Source organism: Alosa alosa, chromosome 24 (assembly GCF_017589495.1).
Source record: "Alosa alosa isolate M-15738 ecotype Scorff River chromosome 24, AALO_Geno_1.1, whole genome shotgun sequence".
Classification (NCBI taxonomy): Eukaryota; Metazoa; Chordata; class Actinopteri; order Clupeiformes; family Clupeidae; genus Alosa; species Alosa alosa.
Window position 1 is genome coordinate 19,242,618 of NC_063212.1, and position 17,500 is coordinate 19,260,117.

At 42.5% G+C, this 17,500-nt stretch overlaps 1 long non-coding RNA gene across 1 annotated transcript in view; it reads right to left on the reverse strand.

Moving 5' to 3' along the window:
* The window catches only part of LOC125289142, a 332,816-nt gene that overhangs the window by 97,177 nt on the left and 218,139 nt on the right, over nucleotides 1–17,500 (reverse strand). Inside the window, exon 6 of the long non-coding RNA XR_007192577.1 lies at nucleotides 17,388–17,499. This is a non-coding gene — a long non-coding RNA (uncharacterized LOC125289142). The remainder of the gene's footprint in view (nucleotides 1–17,387; nucleotide 17,500) is intronic.

Sequence of the window (17,500 nt, forward strand, 5' to 3'; positions counted from 1 at the left end):
AGTCAGTGAGTGAATGAGTGAGTGAGTGTGTGAGTGAGTTAATGAGAGAGAGAGTGTGTGAGTGAGTTAATGAGAGAAAGAGTTTTGAGATTAAAGAGACAAATTAGACAGTACTGAGATCATTCGTGGTTGTGCTACACTTCCTGATTCCTGCAGTGGTTGGGAAAGCTAACATTCCATTAATCTGTGAAATAATTCAGCCAGTAATTCAGTGTCTCACTGTTTACAAGATCCCACTCAAATATGCTGTGACTTGGGAACGGAATCAGTGAACCCACACTTTGCTTTCAATCAATGAATTACAAGTGTCTCCATGGGGTGTGATATGAGATTCTCCACATAACACATGAAAGAACCGGACATAAAAACGCTCCTAACCAGCTGACTCGGACCAGTTCTTCAGCACCACACTGGAGATGAGGACCCCCACTGACAGAGCGGGTGCATAAATCTGTGTGATAACGCCCCCTCACTGTCTGATAACACACAAATGTTTCTCCTGCAGAATCTGCCTGCTGCCGCCGCCACTACCGTCGTTCCCCTTCAATAACGCAATCACGACTGCGGCCCATTCACATTATAACCAGACGCCTTGCCTTTGATGCCCGCCTTTGAAGTTCATCTTGCGCAGTCTAATAATAAACCGTTTCATTTTATTATTTATTTATTTTTTTTCCCACTGGCCTAAGCAGACGTCACTGTAGGGAAACTTCCATTGCGTGCGCCCCAGACTCCAGCTGGGGAGATTACCATCACGAGTTCAGCGTTCCAACGCTACTGCGGCATTATTGCGTGTTTTTAATCAAAGCGCAGGAATTCAATATGGTGTCCACTTCGACAGTGAGCCGATTTGGCAGTGATAATCAGTAACGTTGCATATTTATAGAAAAGTGATCCGCTGTGTTTAATGAAAACCTTATTACTGTATACTTACAGGGAGAGGGGGAAATAATGGTCTACTTTGCCACTTTGCAGGTAGCAACAGGTGTCATGGTTATCAACATCCATTGAGAAATTAAATGTGAAATTTGCAGTGGGAAAAACTCTGCATTGCACTGCTAATTATTACTGCAGGACCGGAAATTATCAGCATGGTGCATTGTATCTTTCATAAGTGATATGTAGCAAGGTGAAAGAAGTTAGTAAATAAGTGAGTAAGTGAGAAAGAGAAAGATAATATAGTAATAGAGTGAATAAATGAATGAATGAATGAATGAATGAATGAATGAATGAATCCAGGAGAAATTGAGGAATGCAGAAGATGCTTGAGACAGGCAATCATCCAGCAAGAAATTACTTTAAGTAACATTTCTAGTAATATTTTTATGCTGTTGCAGATATCCTTGGACAGCTTTAAAAGCCTACCTGTGGCCAGCTCAGATGCAGCTGGCAGTTGTGCTGCCTACCATAAAAGGCTTCTGCTCTCCCCAGTGTGTGTAGGTGTGTGTGTGTGTGTGTGTGTGAGAGAGAGAGAGAGAGAGAGAGAGAGAGAGAGAGAGACCTCCACTCCCCCTCTCTCATTAGGTGGCAGCTCAGGAATTTACTCATACGTTTTACACAACACACACACACACACACACACACACACACACAGATAAACACACAAACACACACACACACACACACACACACACACACACACACACACACACACACACACACAAACACACACTGCACAATCTGGCAACATACTGTCAGTCAAGGAGAACTTGCCATTGACGTGTTGCCTGAACACCAACTGTATGGACCACAGAGCGGTAGCACAAAACCAATATGTCTTACAAGGCGAAAAATCTCTCTGATCTAGAAAATATGATTAGGCAAATTAGGAAAGAAACTGACCAGGAATTGAATCGTAATGTTAAACCAATGACCTTGCAACCTACTATTGAATTAAGTTCACCTGAAAGTGTGGACGTGAATGAATGTGCTGAAACAGATGTTGAACAATGTGCTGGATTACTGAACCAGATTACCCTGACCTCAGGAATACTTGATGATTATTGAATGTGAATAAAAGAATGGAAAATGAACCATAACTGCAAACAATGACCTCATAATAAATAATAAAGTGCAATGAATGAAATGTATCATTACAAGTATTTTAGTAGCCTGACATTGTAAAGTCTAGGGAATTATGGATGTAAAGAATTGTATGTCTCAAACTGTGAAATGGATAAAGTGCCTTAAACTGTTTAAATCAGAGCTCCAAACCGGTTCAAGGAACGAAAACGAAAACCGAAAACGAACGGAATTTTACGAGGAGCGGAAACGGAAACGAAAACAAAATGGTCTTCAACTGTTTCGGAACAGAAACGTTATTCTGAAATCCACAAAACCGGTTAATAACGTTCTCTATAAATTTTATAAAATTTCATAAAAGCATATCCTACGTCAGGGAGACTATTTCCAGATGTGCGAAAAACAAGCCCGCATCTACACTGTTAATGTGAGCTAACAAGCCGCTATGTAGCCAACTACTGTAGGCGAACAGCCTAATAATTTGATTTCTGCAGTTTGAAAAAAAACAAAAAGCGAATAAATGGACCTTTAGTCCAAATGTGTATATTTTGTCTTGCTGTTGTAACCTATCCGTCTGCCACTTCGGATCTTAGGCCAGCTCGTAGCATAGGCTACTGAAACTGATTTGGAAATTGTTTGTAGCCTATGCATAATAGTCTATTTTGCCTGTCCACGCCTTGTCGTTTTTAAAGTCGGGATTTGAAATGTTTATTCTATGTAGAAGAGTTAAACGGGAAATTTGAGATAGGCCTTGTCAGCAACAGGTTCATTTATAAACAGGGTTGGAATTATAGCGCAAGCCTTTGAAGATCTCCATATGGATAAAACTTAGGCTACAACCAGGTAAGGAGTTTAGCACGTATCCAGAAATATTTTTGATAAGAAATGATTTATAGGCATAGGTTAGGCCTACAGTAAGTCTGTAGGCTATGGGATGCATAGCCCATCTGAATGTTTTTGGATGCCGCCTGTGATTTATTATTTTTGGGCATAGCTACGGTATAGGCTATTGTCTATTCTAAGGTTCGGCCCGCCAAACACTGCCGGAACTTTAAGAACGAATGATATTTTGCGTTCCGAACCGGTTCAGGACCGATATGTTGGTGGCGGAACGCATGCAAGAACGAAAACGTTAAACATAGGCCTACCTGAACCGTTCGGAACGGAACGTTTGAAAAATAATTTCGTTTTCAAGCCCTGGTTTAAATTAATGTATTCAGATTGCATTGCGTGAAGAGTTAATGCCATAAGTGTTTGTAACCTGTAAGAATGTAACCAAACTCTCTTGATGACTGTAAAAGTGTATGTTGTTAAATGTAATGTGTCACATTGTTATAATTGTCACTGAATGTAAACTGTTTGTGTAACCTCTGGAAACTATCTGTAAACCTGAATGTAATGTAGCATCTCCGAAATGTAACCCGGAGAAGTATGTTAATGTGTGTCATTTTAAATTGTTGGTTAAGATCAGTGACTTCTAGAATGTATTAGCTAACGTGAGAATATTCCCAGCTATCGTGAGAATTTTCCCAGCTACCGTGAGAATATTCTCAGCTATCGTGGGAACTTCTAGAAGGTTCTAAACTGTCGTGGGAAAATAGGATTGATTTGTCTCAGGAATGTGTGGGGGAGGTTAAGTCCACCTAGTATAAATAGGGGCGAAACTAAACGATCTCGGCTGCTTCTCCTTTTTTTCTTCTACTGCTACGTGCTTTTTGCTGTTACGCTTGATTGTCAGGATTCGTTGTCCGTACTTCGTTGAGAAGCCAAGTGTTGGAACTTTGTGCCAGGCTGAAGCCGCGGACCGTAACTCCTCAAGACCACCTATTGCCGGAATCGCACTGCTATCCGACAGTGAGAGACTGCAGAACGACAATCAGCGGATTTTTCCCTTTTTGAGGACTTACTCTTTTTTTCTTATGTACCCTTTTTCTCTGTTTGTGGATTACTATTGTATTCTCTTCTCCGTTTGTGGATTTACTACTTTTATTGTATTTTTCTTTTGTGGATTTACTCTTTTTATATTTTCTACATCATTGTAACCTGCAAGTGGATATTACGCCGCATTTTGTTAACATCACCAAAGTGCTGAAAAGTAAAGAACTCATTTAACCTTGGCATCCAATTCTTCAAGCAGTATTTTTTGTCTTTTCTTGGTTTTTCTACGAATTCCAGCAGGAGGGTAAGATAACTAGTTTCTTCTGTGGTTATTTATCTGCTCTGTCTGTCTTGGGTTAGTTGGACTTTAGTACTGCAGGACGGTAATAAAATCTCCATCCTTATAAAACCTGAGCAAGAAGTAGCCTATAACCTGTGTCTCTAGATAAACTCTAGGGTCAAACATCTTTGCACGTTAGCCAACTGTTCGAGACCTAGGCGTAGTCGCTCCTCATTTCATAAACATCTCAATAAATCCTCCACAGAAGCCCGATCAACTTCCAAGGAGGATATTTTAAAATAGGAGTAATAGGTTATCTGGCGCCCACAGAGGGAAGACGAACTTCGCCGACAGTAGGTCCCCTGCTATCTACAATAACCCTAGGGGTATCGTGGGTCTTAACTGCCCAGGCCTGGGGTTACGCCTGAGAAACCCGCTGACGCTGATCAGGGTTGGGGGTTTACCTGCAGGGGGCAACACACCATAGGTGCTGCTCTCTACACTACCAATCACCCGCTGATACTTGTCAGATCACACCGCAGTGCACAACTGCGAGTGTGTGTGTGTGTGTGTGTGTGTGTGTGTGTGTGTGTGTGTGTGTAATGTGTGTGTGTGTGTGTATGTGTGTGTGTGTGTGTGTGTTTGTGTGTGTATTCTTGCACAGTGTGCGGTTTCTTTTCATGTTTACATACAGTATATGTGTGTGTGTGTGTGTGTGTGTGTGTGTGTGTGTGTGTGTGTATTCCCTGCATGCAGTTCCTCTGTGATATCATAGTGTGAACATAGTGAGTTGAGTGAGTGTGTGTACAGTATGTGTGTGTGTGTGTGTGTGTGTGTGTGTGTGTGTGTGTGTGTGTGTGTGTGTGTGTGTGTGTGTGTGTGTGTGTGTGTGTGCACATAACTGGTGAGGCAATCTTTTCCAACCCTACACCGGATTGATGGCGCAGCAGGGCCAACCGCCAGCCACACCTCATGACACCCCTCATGAAGTATCTGTGTGTGTGTGTGTGTGTGTGTGTGTGTGTGTGTGTGTGTGTGAGAGTGCGTCAACAGTCTCATGAAGTGTCTCCAGGCGGCTTCTATGCAGCATGTGTGTGTGTCTGTGTGTGCTGCAAGGCACAGGTGTGTGTGTGTGCGTGTGTGTGTATGTGGCTGCACTGTATGTGTGTGTGTGTGTGTGTGTGTATGTGTGTGTGTGTGTGTACTCGTATGTGTGTGTGTGTGTGTGTGTGTGTGTATGTGTGTGTGTATGTGTACTGTGTGTGTGTGTGTGTGTGTGTGTGTGTGTGTGTGTGTGTGTGTGTGTGTGTTTGTGTGTGTGTGTGTATTCTTGCAGTGTGCGGTTTCTTTTCATGTTTACATACAGTATATGTGTGTGTGTGTGTGTGTGTGTGTGTGTGTGTGTGTGTGTGTGTGTGTGTGTGTGTATTCCCTGCATGCAGTTCCTCTGTGATATCCTACACTTTGTCATAGTGTGAACATAGTGTTTGAGTGAGTGTGTGTTCAGTATGTGTGTGTGTGTGTGTGTGTGTGTGATGTGTGTGTGTGTGTGTGTGTGTGTGGTGTGTGTGTGTGTGTGTGTGTGTGTGTGTGTGTGTGTGTGCGCATAACTTGTGAGGCAATCTTTTCCAACCCTACACCGGATTGATGGCGCAGCAGGGCCAACCGCCAGCCACACCTCATGACACCCCTCATGAAGTATCTGTGTGTGTGTGTGTGTGTGTGTGTGTGAGTGTGTGAGTGTGTGTGTGTCAGTGTGTCAACAGTCTCATGAAGTGTCTCACTTATATGGCTTTGCGTGTGTTGTGTGTGTCTGTGTGCGTGTGTGTGTGTGTGTGTGTGTGTGTGTGTGTGTGTGTGTGTGTGTGTGTGTGCATGTGTGTGTGTGGCTTAACTCCGGTCAGCAGGGAGGGAGAAGAATCCATCGATCCCCTCTGTGCCCGCCGTGGAGGCCGTGGTCAAATTGGTCATGCCGAAGAGGGGGATCGGAAAGTACTCTGGGAGGAGGGAGATACCCATGAAGAGAGAGAGAGATGGAGAGATATGGAGAGAAGTAGGATAGAGAGAGAGAGAGATGGAGAGATATGGAGAGAAGTAGGATAGAGAGAGAGAGATGAGAGATATGGAGAGAAGTAGGATAGAGAGAGAGAGAGATGGAGAGATATGGAGAGAAGTAGGATAGAGAGAGAGAGAGATGGAGAGATATGGAGATGAAATGTAGTAATCTGTGTGTGCCTGTGTATGTGCATTTCTTCTCTCTATGTCTGTCTGTCTGTCTCTCTCTCTGTGTGTGTGTGTGTGTGTATGTGTGTTTGTTATTCCTTTAAGAAGTTTAAAACTTTGAGTTTGTTTAGTTCTTTTCAGAGACTCCAAGAGCTGTGCATTCATTAGGATAATTTGAAAATAAAATTGGAATGTGCATGCACAGTGCCCAAGAGTTCAGTCCCAAAGAGTTGCAGGAGTTTACAGCAGATGTGAAGTGCATTTACCCAAACTGCATATTTTAACCAAACTTTAGACGTCTTCAGTGGAACTGCCCCACCTCATAGTGCTCTCTCACACACACAAACACACACACACACACATTCATACACACATTATACACACACACACACACATTATTATTATTACACACACACACACACACACACTATTAGAATGGCTATTAGAATAAAAATTAATACAGCATCTATTAAGTCCCCAGTAATACATGAAGTTCATTACATAAACACAAGGAATCTTGGGCCTTTGCTCTACTTGAGAGACTTCAAAGCTATGCCTTTAAACAGATTTTACTAATGCCGCCTCTACTCTTATGATTCCAGTTTGTTTAGTTGTGTGTGTGTGTGTGTGTGTGTGTGTGTGTGTGTGTGTGTGTGTGTGTGTGTTGATGCTGACGCTGAACCTACAAAACCAGACACCTTGCTGCGTACTCCACTTCCAGTGCTACGGTGTCTAGCCTATCCACCGCTCTTGTCCAGCATGTGCCTGTGGTGACCGTCAGTCTGACCCGTATCCCTCACAGGTGAGTTCATCAAGGTACCCCCGCCCTCCCAATGCCATCATGTACTCCTCACTCCTCCCAATGAGAAACTAGGTAGGCAATCAGAGGCAATCATCACAGTTTTCTCCTCAGCCCAAGTGCTCCTCCACTCCTCCATTCGGTCCATGTACATCATCACCCCCATTATCGTCAGGGATCTACTCTCCTCTCCTCTCTACTCCTCCATTTGGTCCATGTACATCATCACCCTCTTTCTTGTCCTCTCTTCTCCTCCCTTCTCTCGTCCCCATCCCAACACATGGTTCTGTCCAGAGAGGGCCTCTGCCATTGGTCACTATCCCCACCCCCCCGCCATCTCTCTTCTCTCCTCCTTCTACCCATCCTATCATTACCCTCTCTTCCTCTTTTCTCATCTCTCCATTCCTCTTCTTTCATTTATTTCCTCTCCTCCCACTCCTCCTCCACCCACACTGCGTTCTCGCCAGAGACCACTTGTGATAATCAGCCGTATCCTGTTCTTCTGTCCTCCATTATGCATTCCAACATGGCTCTTGCCAGAGAGCACTTGGGATAATCAACCCAATGCCTTTCTCCTCTCTTCTCCTCTCTTGTCCTCTCCTCTCCTGCCTGTTCCTCTCCTCTCCTTCCCTCTCCTCTCTTGTTCTCTCCTCTCCTGCCTGTTCCTCTCTTCTCCTCCCCTTTCTTGTTCTCTCCTCTCCTGCCTTTTCCTCTCCTCTCTTCTCTTGTCCTCTCCTCTCCTCCTCCTCTCCTCACCTTTCATCTCTTGTCCTCCCCTCTCCTCTCTTGTCCTCTTTTCTCCTCCTCCTCCTCTCCTCCCCTCCCCTCTCTTGTCCATTCCCCAACCCAATCCCAACACGGTTCTTGCCAAAGAGAGTTTCTGCTAATCATCACTATGCCCGCCTTCCTCTCCTCTTCTCCTTTCTCCTATTAATCTTCTCCTCTTTTCTCCCTTCATCCCTCTTGCATCATTATCTCCCTCTTCCTCTCCTCTCCTCTCCTCTCTCTGCTTCCTGCTCCAAGTCCCAACCTGTTTTTTTTTGTGTTTTTTTTCTCCCTCTGCCAGAGAGTGCTGAGAGAGTCTGTACTAATCACCACCATTCTGCTCTGTGAATGCCACTGATTCTCCTGCTGGGAATGCAGCAAACCCAGTGTGGAGTGTGGAGCTGCTGACATGCATCATGTGTGTCTTAGCGCAGGGACACAAGAGTCGCGTGCTTGCCGAAACTCGTTACCTCGTGTTTTCTCACGCAGTCCGACGCAAGACAGGAGAGAGTGATCTTACAGTACTTACAGTCTCTATGGGCTCACACGAACCATGAGCATCTTTTGCAGTGACGTATGCTTTGACATTGTCTCTGCTTCAACATCTCAGGACAGGGGGGAGGAACAAGAAGAAGTATGCTTGTCCTACACACTAGACCCTAATTGACCCTAAGAGCACATGAGAGGAAATGATAATAAAGTAATTCTAATTATAATTCTAATTCTAATTCTAATTTTAATCCTAGTTCCAGTTCTAGTTCTCATTCTAGTTCTAATTATAAATTGAGTTCCGAAGAGGACGGGTCACGTCTGTCTGACCAGTGGTTTAGTCCGTCACAATGTGGGGTGGACAGGAGAGATGAGAGATCCAGAGGAGTGGGTATGTGGAGAGGGAGAGAGGAGGAAACGGGCAGCCAAGAGAGGAGTAGAGGTCATGAGGGTGATAGAGGAGAGGAGAGAGAGATCATCCTGAGGAAAAGCAGGAGAAGCAGAAAGGAAAAGAGAGGAAGATAGGTCAGAGGTCAAATGAAGAGAGAAATTAAGAGTGATGTGAGAGAAGAGTAGAGGATAAGTGCATATGTGTATATAAACCAACATTATCTCTCTCTTTCTCTCTCCCTCTCTCTCTCTATCTCTCTCTCACAAACACACACACACACACACACACACACACACACACACACACACACACACACACACACACACACACCATCACTTTTGAACATAAAACAGCAGCTGTAGCAAGACGCTTCAGTTAGCCCTGTGTAGATGAAGGAAGGTGTGTGAGCTGTGCAGTTGTGTGCAGCGTGTTCTGCCTGTGATGTTCCCCAGCCATCTTTGATCAGTCCTGACTACGCCACTGGGAGTAAAGCCAGCGACCTCTCTCTCAACCCTCCCCCTAACCCCCACTGTACCAACCCCCCCCCCCACACACACACACACCGGCCTTCTCCCCCATATGAATTCATTTGTTCGCTCTCATTTAATTCACGGTCGCATGTACAGTGCGGGCCGTCACTCTCCATGCTTAGCAATCAGACGCACATTCACAGCAGCACAATGCAGCGTAAGAATATGCTGGCTGTCTTCCCCCCTGGGGAGAGAAGTGGGTTGTGTTGGCCCAGAATGTCTGCTGTGCTTTGCAGAGCACATTTTATTTATTTATTATTTTTTTTTTTTGCAGCAACCAAAATAATGGCAGAGATAATGCCGGCAATTTCCTGTTCTGTTCCCTCTGCGAGGAGAGGCAGAGGTTTGTCACGGCGACGGCTGTGTTATTGTGGTGGGCGTTACTGTATTTTAATGCAAGCTGTGCAAAACGAGTGCTCTGAAATGGAGAACACTCCTGGACTTCTTCAGGGAAACATTTGGTTTTGGAGAGGAGGGGTTTTGTGCTATTTTATGGAGCTCGCCATCCATCCATCCATCCATCCATCCATCCATCCATCCATCAAAAGCCCTCAAGGCCTTTTATTTTCTTAACGCAGCCAACCATAGAGATAAGTAACTGTTTGTGTCCATTTCATTGACTACCAGTCGCAACACAAGATGGATTTTCGAACCAATGGCTTTAGTGGCCTGGCTATACTACTATACTCAGATGGGGTCAATCTTCATTCACACATCCCTTAAGGCTTGACCAGCCACTGCGTCTACTAAGGGCAGGGTTAGGCCTAAGTACATGATCTACTTTACAATTTGTAATTTAACTGATAGCCTTATATAGAGCGACTTACAGTGAACTGGCCATATCAGATTGGGGTCCAAATACCCTTGGGAAAAGTGACAGTGGTTTGATATAGCAGCTGTTTAGTGCTATTTTTTTCTGGAACATCTGTTAAGAAAGCCTTTGGCAGAAACGACTGTACTTACATGAAAATGGCCATCACACTGCTGTTTAAGTGAGCATGCAAGCTATGGAAGCTTTATTCCTTATGTATTAATCAAAAAAATACATTAAAACAAAAACATATATATATCGGTTTATTTCACCTCTCACCTCTCAGATTGTGCAGTGTCAGATAATTAAAAAAAATATATATATCAAATGGATTGCTTGATTCCAAAAATAAGCAATGCTCGATTGAAACAAGTGCACAAGTTAAATGAAGAGAGCTTTCTATTTAGGTTATATCTGCATGCCAGAAGAATAAGGGAGAGGGCTTGCCTGCCGGCGCCTGCCTGGGTAAAGAATAAAGAACTAGGGTGACAGAGAGAAAGAAAGAGTGAGAGAGAGAGGAGAGATAGAGTGAGAGAGAGGGATAAAGAGGAAAGGACAGAGTGAGGGGAAGGGGAAGAGAGGGAAGAGAAGATGCTGAAGTCCTGAAAGGCGTTCACCTGCGCCTCACCACAATGTGCACTGGAGGAGACACGAGCCACTGAACACACAGATGGCAATGGAGCAACTCAACCACACGGCAAAATGTATGAGAGAGGGAGAGAGAGAGAGAGAGAGGGAGAGAGAGAGAGACAAAGAGAGAGAAGGGAGATAGAGAGGGAAAGAGAGGGAGAGAGAGAGGGAGAGAGAGTGGGAAAGAAAGGGAGAGAGAGAGAGGGAAAGAAAGGGAGAGAGAGAGAGGGAGAGAGAGAGAGAGGGAGAGAGAGAGTGAGAGATGGAAAGAGAGGGAGAGAGAAGGGAGAAGGACTTCCATACAAAGCCAATAATAAAGCATCCATGTTGTGCAAACTGTACTGAATTCTTTTTTTTGTTTTTGTTTAAAGCAAGTCAACATACCAGACCCCTCTATTCAACTTCAGCCTGTCGTCAAAAAAGGGAGAGAGACAACATCACCCATGCAGTAAGAGGGCTGGTATATGGCCTATATGCGCCATGTGAATTAGCTAGGATGGACAAATCAGTGCATAATAAACACTTATGGCCCGGTTTGTCTGTGGTAGGATACACTCCATTTGATGTTGCTGGACTGCCCCCTACAGGGCATAAAATGTGTATGAGGGTCTAAAAACTTTGATTTACATACACATCAAGGTGTGTGTGTGTGTGTGTGTGTGTGTGTGTGTGTGTGTGTGTGTGTGTGTGTGTGTGTGTATGTTTATGTGTCTGTACAGTATGTGCTTAGTAATAATGTCAAATTCACCATAATTGACACTTGCTGGTGTAAACCGGGTGACTAAATGCTGTAATGTGTACACGTGGGCATCTATTAAAGATTGCATTCAAATACACAGCACGATGTGGAAATATACATTCTGAATTCCGGTTGGTTGGTTGGAATTCCGCCTCTAAGTCAGACGGCAATCCAGAGTTTTGCAGACCACAGAGGCTTAATTCAAAGGGGAACACTGACATCTTGTGGACGAAAAAGTGAGTTGCTGATAAAATTAGCTGCAACCAACACCAGTGTCGCCAAATTAGAAGTGCTGTTAAGCTTTGACATACCACACAAGAGTTTAATATTTTGTTGTTGCTGTATTTGAATATATTGAAAACTGCTACCTCTCTACCACTTCATTCACTCAACATGTTGGTATGCCGCAATTAGTAGACTAGTTGGTCCTTTGATACCTGTCAAGAGTCCCTTTTTTCTAAGAGGCTCAGCGATTTGAACATTTTCCACATCTCACATATGTGAGACTAAATCTAAACCTAAAATCTTCACACACTAATATCACTTACAATGCCAGTAGACAATCACACACACACACACACACACAAAGCATCACTGCTCCGCCATGCCTGTGGGTCAGTGAGCCAGCACCTTCATCACTGGAAAACCTCTTATCTTTATGGGGCCAACATAAGCCTGTTTACAAAATGCTATGCAAATGTGTCAATTACGCATGAAGTCCATGGACTGTGTGTGTGTGTGTGTGTGTGTGTGTGTGTGTGTGTGTGTGTGTGTGTGTGTTTGTGTGTTAGCAGTGACTCACAGATGAAGATGAAGAAGAGGATGGTGATGAAGAAGAAGATGAGGATGAAAAAAAATAATGAGAAGAAGAATAAGAATAAGAAGAAGAAGAAGAAGAAGAAGAATAAGAAGAAGAAGAAGAAGAAGAAGAAGAAGAAGAAGAAGAAGAAGAAGAAGAAGAAGAAGAAGAAGAAGAAGAAGAAGAAGAAGAAGAAGAAGAAGAAGAAGAAGAAGAAGAAGAAGAAGAAGAAGAAGAAGAAGAAGAAGAAGCAGAAGAAGAAGAAGAAGAAGCAGAAGAAGAAGAAGAAGAAGAAGAAGCAGAAGAAGAAGAAGAAGAAGAAGAAGAAGAAGAAGCAGAAGACCACACCATCGAGGGATACACAATGTGACCCAATAACTAATGATCTGTCTTTCCATCATTCTTATTGGGGTGATTCATTTCAAATGAGTATCTTGCTTTAATTAAATACACAATTAAAACACACTCCTTATATATTTTTTTTTCAGTTTATTCAGTTGACAATGCAATAATGAAAACATACAAATAGTGGAGCCCTGAAACCATACTATTTATTGTGTGAGTGTGTGTGTGAGAGAGAGTGTGTGTGTGTGTGTGTGTGTGTGTGTACACAACAGGAACCACTGTCAATAAATAATAATAATAATAATAATAATAATAATAATAATAATAGGAGTAATGAAACTATTTGAGTTTTCAAACTAATTAAACACATAAAATAAAATAAAAAAATAAAAAAAAACAATTTTGCAATTGTTTCTCATTTCAGAAAACAACTTGTTTGTCAAGCAACACATTATCTTAATTAAATTATCTGAAGGAAAATACTGGAATAACATAGCTTGTTTTAATGAACTGAGAATCATTTACTGAAGCAGTGGCTGGAAAATGTAGCCTATCCTTGTATGCATGTAGAGTGGTGACAGTTTGATTGAGAGAATAGGGGTATGAGAAAGCCTCTAACCTCATTTTGCCTTTCGTAGTGGAGAGTGCTTTTGTGCTGCCTGTGATTCACCTCCAAGAGCAAAAAAAGACCCTTTTATTTCAGGTGGTTCATTGTCAAAATCATATCTTTGTATGCCCATAGACAGACTCATGATGGAGAACTATTACTTGTGGCTTAAGGTCAATGGCTTTCCTACCAATAACACAAAGCCGCCTTTTTATGCCAAGATACATTATTCCATTCAAAATCCATTCTGCACTGAACTGTCTCTTTATGAAAAGGGACGAGCGCCATTATCAGGAAAAAAAAAACGGAGGCTTTATCTAATCCACACGCTGCTTTCCTCAAACGATTGGCTGCAGGAAAATGCCATCCCTGACCTGCTACCCTTCAAATACGCAGGAAGCCGCTGAAACTCAATTGATTACTCTTCGTGATACAATTCCAGACTATGACATTTGATTAAAGGACCAGGCCTAAGAGGTTTAAAAAACCGACTAGCTTCATCATGTTACATGAATGCCAAATAAGATATAGTCTCCAGTGGGCCTATTGGAAGATAAAATATTTTTTTTTATGTATTTAAGCTTATTTTTTTATATATTTTCTCCCATGTATATACTGTTTGATAGATAGATAGATAGATAGATACTTTATTGATCCCCAGGGGAAATTCAAGGTCTCAGCAGCAGCATACATACTGCTTATATACATACTGATATAGCATGCTATACCATATGTGTATGACTGAGATGCCACAGTATGTCAATCTTTGTCTAATGTAGATATGCCCTGCTGGGAGGAGTGCTGCAATATTACAGAAAATGTCAGTCTTCACAGCCTTCTCAAATGCCAATCAATGAAAGCAATGCTGATAACTGAATGATATTTGGCATGTTTTTTTTTATTATTATTTTGATTATTTTGTGTAGACTGGACTGAGATGTGTCGTCGTTTCTCACAGATCAATCGACTGCATGCAGTCTTAGCCATCCCACTGAGGTGCAGTCTCAGGAAACCTCAATTTCCTGGTCAAAACACACTATGCATTTTTTTAGGTGTCTAGTCAATTTCAAGCACTCCACAGGCAGTAGTTATGTTTGATCTAACTCCAAACAGGAATTAACAGTGAACACACACACACACACACACACACACACACACACACAGCACCACTGCTGACACGTCATCCAGTTGTCTCCACCTCATTGAGAGAGGGCCACTCACAGCTCTCTGAGCTTGCCCACTCTGCGCATGCATAATTCTCTGTGGGCGACCTTTCCGTGATGGCTGAGCTTTACTTTACTTAAAAAAGCCATGATATCATCTCTGAATATTTGATGGCGTTCGCCTAGCCTGAGGAAATGAGGAAAACGAACACAGGGGAGGATGATCTCTCTGGAGCCAGCGCGTCTGTGAGTCCAACTAAAAGACATCACTTTGCTTTTTTTAAGCTTTCACTTTTTCTTTCTACTTTTTCTTTCTTTTCTTTTTTCTGTTCTCTCGCTCCCATCCCGTTTTGTTTTTCTGTGCTCTGCAGTCTCTCCAGATCGGTGAGTCGAGAGCGGTGGGGCCGAAAGATCCTTGTAGGCCCCGGCAAAGCCACTGAGCTCAGCAATAATGTATGGAGCAAAAGGCCCTCTGTGCTCTGTGGCCTACAATATTTATCGACTCGGAGAGTGGGCTCTCGCTGGCCCGCCATATGATAGGCGGGCCAGCGAGAGAGATGAGAGGGCAAAACTTCATTTCACTTATTCATTTGTCCCCCCACTTTTTCATACAGTGCAACTTTTTTGTTGTTTTAAACTGCTTGGAAGGAGCTTGAAGCATGGCTTCCTGCAGCTTTTTAAGTCTTTCGTCAGCATTGCAAATGCTAATGTCTCTGATATGTTTCTGAATCTTACCTGGCTAGTATATATTATGTGTGTATAACACACATAACCCTGTCTTAACCCCTTACTTAAATCCTGTCATGTCATGTTTGTCTTTAGGACTAGTGTATTACAACTCAGGAAAACATTCCTTATGATGTCTCCTTGTCTCACAATAGTGAATAAAAACACTAGTTAATATGAGGATTAAAGAACTGTATGACAGGAACCCTGGAAAACCATGTCACGAACAACATGCATTATGTAAAGGATTATTCAAATGATCACCCTCCCCCCCAAAAAAAAGAAAAAAAAAGAAAAAAGTATGGTACTACACTCAAATCCATGCTTCAAAATCTAAATTTCTCTCTGTCACACCACTGATATAAAAAACGAATAAGAATACTTTTTGCTTTGTGTAGCTTTGTCTTTGTGTTTCTAAATACTGCCTCCTTCCCGTCTCACCCCGACTAACTACCTGACAAAACATTGTCCTTTTCAGACGCTTCTGAAATGGCAACACAATAAACTCCCCGCGTGAGCCTGACACGGAGTGACTGGCTAATTAATAAGAGATTTGGATGGCAAAAGCCACAATCTCCTTTCTCTCTCTCTCTCTCTCTGTCTCTCTTTCTCTCTGTCTCTCTCTCTCTTTCTCTGCCTCTGTCTCTGTCTAAGACAGGTGGATGGGACGTTAGGGACAATTGGACAAAGGATGCTTTAATTAGTTTAATTACTAGCCGGCTTAATGAGACAATTAAGCAGCAAGGGGTATTCGTCTTGCAGGAGATGGGTGTGGGAACATCAATATTTGCTCCATATGAGAAATCGATGGTGCTAATTCTGAGTCAAATGGAGCTTGAAATGGGAAAAGGAGAAGAGTGGAGGCTGTGGGCATTTGAAATACTGAAAAACCTGATAGAGAGAGTGGGGTGTGGGGGATGAAGAGAGAGAGAGAGAGAGAGAGAGAGAGAGAATTTCTTTTTAACTTCATCGTTATTATTATTACTATTATTGAAAATCATATATGTTATTACTATCATTAACATAATCACTGCTGTTTATTTTACTGTTTACTGAATTAAATTGCATTGAATTGAATTGAATTGAATTGAATTGAATTGAATTGAATTGAATTGAGAGAGAGGGAGAGAGAGAAAAAGAAAGAAAGAGAGAGAGAGATTTGGAAAACAAAAAATAAATAAATAGAAAAACAGTCTGAGTATGTGGAAGCCATAAACAGATCAAGAGAATGTGGAAATACACAAGACAGAACCACATTTGGCTTTGACTACCTTTTTACATTAGCTTTTCATCCTGTTCATCAACGTAAAGTAATGTTTCTTTTTTAATACATCTAGAGAAAATGTGCCAACCTAAGATCTCCTCAACAATAGGCAGAACCCCCTAGACCAATGAAACAACACAAAAATGAAAACAAAATCTGTTGCACAAACCAAATAATCCTAAACGGGTGGAAGAGCAAAATCCAACACAATGGGCTCCAGTTCCGACCACAGGTGTGACTGACAGCCATCAGTCCAACAGCTCTAACTTCCATCATCCTATCAGTCCTGCTTAACAGCTTTCCAGACACACTGTATGTAAGATTTACAACTTTATGATGGTAAACACACTTGTAATAGGCAAATCATTCACCTAGCATAGCTATAGATAGATAGATAGATAGATAGATAGATAGATAGATAGATAGATAGATAGATAGATAGATAGATAGATAGATAGATAGATACTGTACTTTATTGATCTATACAGCATAGACGTAGTGAGTCCCTACCGAGAAACCCAGCCATGCAACTTCCAAGAGTGGCGCCCCGCCAAAACTCGAGAGAATCGTGAAACATTACCTTGTCAGTAGATATAGCTCTTTGGAGATAGTTTTTGCCTGTTGTTAATCCTTCACTTCCACAACAAAAGCATTTGCATTGTGTACAGGGGGGATAAGTCGCAAAAAGTTTGATATTTAAAATAGCAGAGTAACATATAAATACATCGTGACTCTAGAGGGAGCTCTAAACTCACCAAAAATACCTAAACCTGCATAGTGTACCTTTAAATAGGCCCAACAACCTCAACAGGTAATCCAGAAGCAAGTTGGCGCCCCCCTGTGGATAAGGTGTGTTGGTGCAAGTGTATGGTGAACCTATAACTATAAGATGCCACCCAACAAGAGTCTTATCGGTCCTGACTTACCCAAAATGGAGGCTGTGAGTAGGAGGTTAAGCTGGTGCCAACATGTTCGCAGATATACGCATGCCAACGGGACGGTCAGCGGAGAGCTCAAAGCGCCACACACAGGGCAGACC